Source organism: Canis lupus, chromosome 26 (assembly GCF_048164855.1).
Source record: "Canis lupus baileyi chromosome 26, mCanLup2.hap1, whole genome shotgun sequence".
In the NCBI taxonomy this organism is placed as follows: Eukaryota; Metazoa; Chordata; class Mammalia; order Carnivora; family Canidae; genus Canis; species Canis lupus.
In genome coordinates, this window is record NC_132863.1 from 37137865 (window position 1) to 37148066 (window position 10202).

Genomic DNA, 10202 nt, shown 5'->3' on the forward strand with positions numbered 1-10202 from the left:
TATATCTCATTAACCAGAACAGATCACTTCCGAACCCAATCACTAGCAAAGTGGAAAAGGATGTACCATGATGGTTATAGCACAGATGGATCCTCTGGGATTGAAGATGGGTTAGCTTCCCTGAGATCTCGAGATCACTAGCTCCTACCTTAACACCAAGTCAAGATCTGTTTGCAGGGAAGAAAAGAAAGGTGATGGCTGTTGGCTAGACAACCGAGAGTGTCTGTATTACTGTTACTTTTGCAATTGTTACTAGAAGATTTTGCTGGCTTGATGGAGATTTGATTCCTATCATCAATTCTACAGCAATGAAGGGGATGATCATCACACTAGGAGAAACAGAAGACCTAGGGAATAGCCCTGGTCCCCCTGGTAAGAAGGTTCTTTGTTGGCAACAGGAAATGGGTGTCTTCTCCTTTTCCATTTAACGTCATTAGCTGCATGTGTCTCATGAACACAATGTGGCTGCTGATGTGCCTGCCTGCAGCTGAATCTGTGTCCTTCACATAGTAATATCTGGTTATGTGTCCTTGGTCACCTGATCAGCCATTGAAGACCAGGAGTCTTTTCAAAAGCATGCTATTTAGATGTAAATACAAGAATATTCAGGTAAAAGAGTTGAAAGTAGCCACCCTAGATGGCCAGAAAATTGGAGCAAAGAGAATGAAAAAATACCTTTTCTGTAACAAACCTTACAGAACTATTTGGTTAATCCGTGTACACATACCTTTGATTAAATGAATAGAAAATAAATAAGATTGGGGTCATCTGTGAAGTGACCTTACTTGGGGGGGATGGGCAGTAACTGACCCAGGTCCCTTGGCCACCTGACTCCCACCTCCCCCTCCTCCAGTCTGATCGCTGGAGCATAAAGCAAGAGAAGCGATTTCATCTAATCACCTGGGTCATTTTCTCAAAAATCAGTTTCTTTTTAACCGTTTTTCATGGGGAACAAAAAAGAACATAAGAGGCAGCCAAATTGCCATCCCTGCTGGCTCTCGCTCGGCAGAGGGGCTGGCCTAGAAGGGCAAAGGCCTTCGGGGCAGGCTTCAATTTTCAATCCATCTGGAGAGACAGCAGCCTCAATGCTTCTTTATGAAATGAAATGGCAACTTAGGGAGAGGCAAATAAATCGGAGAGAAATGCTTTTGACACACGCCAGAGAGCAGCTGCTAACCCGAGCGAGAAGCCCAGAATCAACTTCTATTAACTCCTGTGCTTCAAATTCTTTGAAAGGTCTTCAGGCTCAACTCTTGAAACCAGAAGTCGACTCAGAGGACTGGTGTGTGAGCCTAACTTGAGTCCTACCTGCTGTGTGCCTGAGGAAAAGTCACTGGGTCTCTCTGGGCTTTATTTCTGCACATGTCAAATGAGGTGGAATGATGTCTACTCTGAATGCTTCGAAAGACAATAGGAACAGCAGATAAAATCACAGTAATTGCCCTTGATCGTAAATTATTTTGTGGTCTATTTAAGACATTTTCCTGGACTTTTCTGTCTCAAACTCCTTGTGACTGCCTTGTAAATGAGGCCAATTTGCTACGTGCCTCGTTTGCAAGGCAACATACCCTTGTTATAGGGGGCAGACATGCATGAGAATGACAACCACATGATTTGGGACGGCACCTATCTCTGCAAGGAAGGAGGGGCTTGCATGGGGGATGGGGGTACACGAAGGACTTCAGCTCTCTCCTCATGTCAGGGAGGTAGAGACATGGATACTCATCAGAGTATTTTGCATTCCTTTTGTAAGTCCAAACCAGTGTTTCTCAACCTCAGCATTGTTGACTTCGGGCTGAACAATCCCACTGTGTAAGGAGCCATCCTGTGCCTTGTAGAATGTTTAGCAGCAGCCGTGGCCTCTACTCGCTGGATGCCAGTAGCAGCATCCTCCCCTCCAGGTTGAGACACAGCCAAAAAAGTATGTGTCCAGACGTTGCCGAATGTCCCCTATGGGCAAAATTGTCCTCCATTGAGTCACTAGTCTAGAAAAAAGAGGACATATGTCTCAGTAATATTAGATGATTTCCTCAAAGTCACACGGTCGGTAAATGAGAGACAGATCCAACATCCAGCTCTTTTCAATCCTGTTCCATCAGGTGCTCTTCAAAAGCAGTGTCCCTTGAAGAGGTATTTTTACTGTTAGGAGAGCAGTGGAGTTGCACCAGACATAAATGCCGCTGGATACACTTGATAGAAAAATAAAACATGGGAAGATTGGCTTTAGTTTTACAACAAATATAATAGTAAACGCAATGCTAATCATTAAACACCGACTATGGAGATGTATTTAAATAACCCAGCTGACCGTGGCCCTGCATGGAGCCCCACCCAGTGGGGTGTCCAGATGGGTTTCAGTTGCCAAGGGCCCGCTCCAGACGGGTTCATCGACGCAAGTTGAGATTGATTCCTGGGTTTGATTTGGACTCAGTCTTTCCTACACTTGATATTCTCTTGGTCAGTAATTTTAGAACCAGAGCCAAGCCCAGTTTGGGGTGCTAAAGCATTGTTTTCCATAGAGGAGGGCGCTGCCATCACCCAGCTCTGCCTCAGAGAGAGCTCTGCAGCAGAGCTGGGTGATGGCTCTTTGGTTGGAACCCACAGACCCCGATAGTCCTGATGCTTACAAGGAAATGAAAAGCCTGCAGAGGCCAATAAACTCTAAGCAAGCACTTAACCACTTGCAAGATGTAATTCAAATTTCCAGAAGCCGGTGGATGATGCACGAGATGTACAGGGCACAGTGTAACTGGAAGGTTCTGTGACAGGGCTGGTCATCAAGTGTTGAGGACGTTCAGATGCACAGTGTGGTGCCAGGCAGGGCTGGCATTGGACTCTCACAACTCTGACGCCTCCTTAAGCCCAATCCTTTCCCTACGTTCATTAGGTATGAAAATGCTTCCAGTCCAGGATGTGGCTCAGCCTTTCGTGAGCCTCTGACTATTTTCTATGCTGATGTTTGCTAAATGCAGGAAAGCACAGCGGGCAATCACTCTGTACTTGCATCTATGTCACCAGCAAATTCAGGTGCCCTCGTGGAGGGAGACGGAGCACATGGGTGAGTGCTTTAGGGGTGCGTGGGCACTGGATGCTGCGATTTCAGAAAACCTATAGAAAGAACGTGAGAATGATTTAAGGGGTTTCCCAGGCATAAAACAAGGAGGGAAATCAGTGCCCATCCACGTGGCTGCTGCAAGGTCCCTTTGTGTCTTGGAGGAGTCATTGACTAAAGAGCTTCGGCCGAATAGTGATTAGGAGGACAGAGGCTTGAGCCAGTCTGCCTGGGAGCGATTCGCAGTCACCACACCAGCTGTGCCACCTTGCATAGGTTACTTCACCTCTCTGTTCCTTAGTTTTATAGCTTATAAAATGGAATTATCATGAGGACATATGCTAAGCTCACCCATATACTATTGCTGCTCCCCCATAGGAAATTGTCAGTAATTGGTAACTTCATGTAATACTCCATAGGGTTGTGCTAGGGATGGAGTTAAGTACCGAAAAATACTAAGAACAGTGCCTGGCACCTAGTAAACTTGAGATAATTGTCAGTATCACTATTTATTAAGTTTTAAGGAAAAAAAATAAAGCTTTAAGGACACGTATGGCATTTTTTTCCATGTGTTTGTGTGTCATGCTTCCCACCAGTCGTTTCCAAACTGTATCACCACCCATAGGAACACTGTGAACTGTTACTAGCTTAAGAAATAAAGTCACTACTCTGGGAAACGAACTAGGGGTGGTGGAAAGGGAGGTGGGCGGGGGGTGGGGGTGACAGGCACTGAGGGGGGCACTTGATGGGATGAGCACTGGGTGTTATTCTATATGTTGGCAAATTGAACACCGATAAAAAAAATTTATAAAAAAAAGAAAAAAGAAAAAAGAAGAAAGAAAGAAAAAGAAAGAAAAGAAAGAAAGAAAGAAAGAAAGAAAGAAAGTCAGTCACTGGGTCAGAATTTTTTCCGAATGGGCTGGAATAGGGTGGAAGACAATAGGATAGGAAGGGAGCTAATGGATGATTTTACATATCATAAAGTAAATATTGCTTTATAAGTTTTGGCAATTCTTCCGCGTGTGTGCATCTGTCTGCATGCGTGTCTGTGCATGTATGTGGTGGGGGCCACAATGAGAAATACATTTCAGGCCGCATCTCAGGGAGGGAAAGTTTTAAAGTCACTGTATTAAATCATATGGACTGGATGTTATGAGTTCGTTCAGAGATTCTCTCTCTCTCTCTCTTTTTTAAGATTTTACTTATGTATTTGGGGTGAGAGGAGAGCGGAGAGGGAGAGGGAGAAGCAGGCTGCCCACTGAGCAGGGACCCCGATGTGGGTCTGGATCCCAGGACCCTGAGATCAGGACCTGAGCCGAAGGCAGACCCTCAACCAACCGAGCCACCCAGGCGCCCCTCTCAGAGATTCTCTTGAGAGACATTTTAACTGTGTCACTCACGAACTGAAGGTCTTGCCTGACTTCCTGGGCTGCTCTGTGGCTCAGTTTCCTCCTCTGGAAGACGGGGAGGACCCTCGTACCTGCCTCACAGGGCGGTGGCAAGACGATGAATAGACAGAAGCAGGTAGAGATTCGTGGCACATGATAAAGAGCCAGCGAGATGCCAGCTGTTGCTGTTTGGATTGTTATTTACCACGGTTTATCACCGTGGCAACCGACTTCGCGTAAGACTGCCAAAGGGAGAAATTGATTTGTCCCTGATTTTAGGACAAGTTCATGAGGCAGGACATTCTTGGGTAAAATAGCCTAGAAACATTGAAAACCAAATCCTCATGTAAACAATTACACCGCACCAACGGACTATGCTAGTGGAGAGAGGGCATCCCCGCGGAGACAGGTCAGTCCAGGAAGGCTTCCCGAAGGAGGGGGTTCTCAGCTTGTCTCAAAGAGATTCACGGGTGGGAGCAAAGGATTGCTGGGCCAAGGACACCCAGAGAGAAAAAAGGGAGTATGGAAAATCCAGCAAGTGTAACCAGCCAATCTCACACTAATGATGTGATCAAGAGATGGACCTGTCTCCTGGCGAGGGGCCATCGGCACTTATCAACGCCCTCCGGTGTCCACGGGCAAGAGACAAATCAGAAATCACAGGTGCGCGCAGTTGAGGACATATTATGATCATGTCAGGGCCGGGCATCTGCCTGAGTGCTACAAATGTTTATGAATATTAATAACCATTTGTTCCCAAAGGACCACAAATCAGTTAATTAGGGCCCTGTCAACCTGTTTATATTATCTATAAATGAAAACCCATCAGCAGCCAAACATGAAATTAAGCGGGCCGTGTGTGGGCTGCCACCGTTCCTGGATAAATTACACGGCCGGCTCCCACCCGAGCCCCCATCCTTGGCAAGGAGGTGGGTATTTCTCCTCCCTGGCCTTGTTTTATTCAAGTCAGTGGTTACGGGAGGCACATGATAGATGGTGCCTCACGCGTGGCTTCGCTGCGTGAGTGGGGGCGTGATTTAAGACCGTCGGTAAATTAGCTGCAATCCAGAGTCTTGGAAGAGAGGGAAAATACGCATAAATCAACGTTCCACAGACAGGTAATCAGGCCCCCGATCCAGGCGCTGATCGCCACAGGCCGGGGTCCATCCGTCTCCCTCCTGGAGTGATGGGACGGGGTGGGGGCCCCGAGGCGCAGCCCCGGCCTGGCTTGTGTTCCATCTGGACAACGCCGCATCAGGGGTCTTAGGCGAGCTCCATAGAACAAGCCTTGAGAAGCCAGAGGCAGAGAGAGACAGACAGAGAGACAGGGACAGAGACTGAAGCAGAGAGAAGGAGAGATTCATTCAACGACCAGCAAGTGCGGGGCACTGCGCTCAGAGCCCAGAGACAGACAGACGCAGCAGTGAGCAATACAGACCCAAGAGGTGTCAGTAGTGACAGGAGCAGGGACAGATCCAGACCCGCAGCACACGGCCAGCAACCCAATCTCCCGCCTCATTACACCGGTGATCCCTTCCTGAGAACCTCCCCGTGAGATGGTTCTTGTAACATGTCCTTTGGGCAAGAAAGAACGTGATTTCCTGGTCACATTTATGCTAAAACAATACCAAATTCGGTGAAGTTACCTGAAAACTAGCCCAATTACTTGCAGACTTAGGACGGAGACCATCTTACTAGCTAGGGCTTGTTGGGAAACTTCACGGTCTCGTTGGGGGAACCGCAGAGAGCCGGGGTCACGGGCAGGGATCCCAGACGGGCCTCCCCGGTCGTCCCCCAGCTCCGCCGCTCATGGGCCGTGCGACCTTGGCCACCATACTTAAGCCCTTTGTGCCTCAGCTCCCTCATCTGTAATAAGAGGGCTGCCCACTCGGGAAGGGTTGGGGTGTCACTGTATGTGACGTGCAGCCAACCGGCCTTGGCACCGGCCTGTCCGAGCGGAAGCAGGTAAGGGGCCCACAGTCCAGAGATGGGCTCTCGCTCCCTCCCAAGCTCGCTGTGCACATTTTGGAGGTTACTTAACCTCTCTGTTCCTCCATTCTCTCCCTTCCCCCTTCTGGTGGGTGGGAAGTAGATCTAGTGAGTCGTGCTTGGCCACACACGAGGATGAGGACGGCGCATTTCCCTTCAGGCCGGCTTACTTGGTTCGTCTGCACTCACTCCCACCGAGGTACGGGGCGCCCACGGGCTGTGCTCCTTCCGGAGACTCTGCGGGAGAAGCCTCCCTCGCTCCTCCAGGCATTCCTGCGTCTGGGGCACTCTGAGCCCTGTCTCCATCTTCGTGAGAAGCTCATCCTCTTCTCCCAGCCTTCCACGGACACCGGTCATCGGATCCAGGGCCCAGGTGGTGAACCCAGTGTGATCTCATCTTGACATCCTTCCCTTATTACATCTGCAAAGACCCCTTTTCCAATAAGGTCACGTTCACCGGTACTGGGAGTTGGACATAGCTTCCTGGGGGCCTCAATTCAACCCACCGCACAACCCAAGATGGTGACAAGAGTGGCATGAAGCCAAACAGACGTAGAAGGCACGCGGGGACAGCTCCCTCATGCATGGCACTTCCTGGGTGCGGGGGGCCGTGCCAGCTGCCCTGCCTGGACTTTAGGGCATTCTCTCTTCTTGGATACCAGTGCTGTTATCACACCCATTTTACAGATGAGGAGCCTGAAAAGAAGTCATTTGCCTCCAGTCACCCAGTTAGAGCCAGTCAGAGCCAGTAGGGGAAGCTGGACACAGTCTGCCTGCCTGCAGGGTCTGAGCTCCGACCCATAGGAGGGCTCTCCACTCACCCTATCTCCCAGGAAGGGTGCAAGATCCCGATCTTTATGCAATTCCCAATTACCAGATTTGGCGACTTACTTGTTAAAAACCAGATGAAACCCATCAGTGATATGTAAATCAGCAGTGGACCCACCACATCCAGGGTACAGAAAGGGGTCACAAATGCTGACTTGGGGTGTCAGGAGCCCAGCAGCACAGCCGCCCCTGCCCCCCACCTTGGCCGAGCCCACAGGTCCTTGCCACCCTCCAGGACAGTTAACTCTGATGTCCTGCTCTCATCTGGCCCTAAAGGAGCCGTCAGCGGGAGGTGACAGCGACCGTAATTCTGTTTTTATTATTATAGAGCGCCGGTCATTTCTGGCTGAGTGGCGCTGAGTGACGGGTGTGATTTAGGAATCTTATGGAGGGATTAGGGAGGTGAAGCATTTTCCTCCGAGGCCCATCCTGGCCGCAAACAAGTTTCTGTGGAGGATGCTGATAAAAAGCAAATTATTTTATTCTGTTCACAATCAATTCCAACTCCAGACTGCAGAGTCCCCCAAGAAATAAGGTATTAACACTTATCGTGTGGAGCTGAATTCTTCAAGGAATAGTAATCCTTAAACAGATGGAGGAGACGTCGTCTTTAAAGCATTAAAATCCAGTGGTGTGCGCCCCACTCATCCTTCTTCTTAATGAGCCACGTACCATCCTGACGTATTTGGTGTGAGAAATGAATTCGAGCTGCATTTCATTGACAAGGAAAGGGTTGCCCCCAGAGGTACTTGTACTAAGGGGAGGAGTTTTTGCGGTAGGGTCGTGGGTCTGTGTCACGGGCTCTAGGTCTTCCTGACTATCAGAGTCTATTCCTCTACCTGGTGACAGCACTGCATTCTCTTTTGTGGGGCCACCCCTCCCCCATGCTCAATCCATGGGGTTCGGGTAGGGCTGTCTCCGTCCCTGGGTCCAGGAATGGGCATGTGACCCAGGCCTGGCCCGTCCGTTGTCCAGCCTTGGTCCATGGCAGGGTGTGGTCATGTGACCAGAGTTGGTTGGTCTGGTCAGAGTCCGGTCAGAGAGATCCTAGCTGCCAAAACTGGAAAAGAGGCCTCTTTCACTACAACCATCACCGTGAGGACAGAATCAAGGCACGAGGTTGCTGCTCATCTTTGTTGCTGCCAGTCAGGAATCATGCCAACCAGGAGGAAAGCAGAACTGAGAGACGAAGAGAAACAATCCACGTACCCAGAATCCAGGTCACTTGAACCCTGGATCCAGCCATACCTGAAGCTGCAAACCCCTCAAACTTTCATTTACATAAGCCGATATGCTCTTTTCATTTCAGCCTGTTTGATTTGGGCTCCTGTCACTTGCAGTCGAAAGAATCCTGACAAAATGTCTCCTCGAAAGATGCCACCTCCTGCAGGGCACTGGTCTAGCCCAGACCCTCTGTTAAAGGTGACACACAGGGAAAATGCCCCTCCCTTTGCTTGGCCAGACACATACCCAGGCTGGCCCCTCAGACTGCTACTTATCTTCTCTTCAGTCCCTGTTCCAAACTCAGAGAGCACGAATCCATTCCTGATTAACCCTTTCTGTGTGCAAATGAGCGCCACCTTCCCTCCATTGACCCAAAAGTCCTCGCGTTCCCTACTTCTGACCTAACCCACCCAGTTCAGGAAGATGCTTTGTTCAGAATCACACAACTGACAAACCAGTGCTTGGCACGGGCCTCAGCACATAGTAGGTGTTCCTGAAATATTTGCTAGGCAGATGAATCACCAGAAAAAGGAGAAATCAGGCCTTCTGTGTTCTTGGTGCACCACTGGGTCACATCCCCGGAGCCATCAAGCTCCTAAAATATTTCAATGCTGGTACCAGTGATGGACCATACCGCAAATCCTACTTTTCCCTTATCAGCTGTTGCCCATGGAAAATTTATTCTTGTGTCCTCATAAAGGGTTAAAATGTACTTTTCTCTGGTTAATTTTCTTCACTTACTTGCCTCCCCCTTCCCAGCCAGGCTTGCTCAGGCCACCCCCCCACCCCCGCCCACTCTTGTCCCTCTGCCCTGCTTTATTTTCCACATGACGCTTGCCACCAGCTGGGGCAGTGATTCACCTCAGATGGATTCTGTTTATCGTCAGCCCCCAAGAGAACAGGCCTTTTGTTTGCGGTTCAGCTCCTAGAAGACCTTCTGGCCCAGAGCAGATGCTCCATGAGAGTTTGTTGACTGAATCAATGAATTAATGGAACTTACCTGCTACCTTAGATGATCTCTGCTTTTTTTTTTTTTTTTTTTAATTCCCATGCCATTCTAACAAGAATTGGAGGCTATTCTTTTCTATCTCGAAGGCTACCCCCATTGTCTCACTCCGGCTGGAATAACGGATCCCACCACTGGTGCCGAGACGATAACCATCCTTGGCTCTTATGAGTTGGTGAGTTTTGTTCCTCGGAAGCAGCCTGCAGAAGAGGGTGCCTGGTGTCCAGTAGCTGACGCCAGGCCCTCTGCTGGTTGCTATGGAAACACTGCACCGGGAAAGCCGGCTCTTCCCTCATCAGAGCTGGGTCACAGCAGATGACATCGAGGCATCTTGGTGATCTCATTAGCTCCTCCAACCAGTGGCCCCTGGAAGTTTCCTGCTTGTACGTCTCTGGCCCACTTTTTTCACCAAGCTCTGGAGACGAGAGCAAGGGTCATTTCGGGTCCCTGGGCCTGTTGGACATCATCAAAAAACATGTATTTAACACCTGTGATGTGCTTGGGCCTGAGGGCGGCCGTTTTCCCCTGAAGAGAAGACAATGAAGAGGTGGGGCCTGGTGACTAAGAGCACTTGTCCTGGAGCCTTGCTGTCCGGGTTCAAATCCTACAACCGTTGTGTTGGTATGTGTGGTGGCTTTAAGATCTATGAATTCTTTAGTAATCCTTCCACTGGAAGTAGACTCTAATTCCCTTTCCACGGACTGTGAATGAGTTG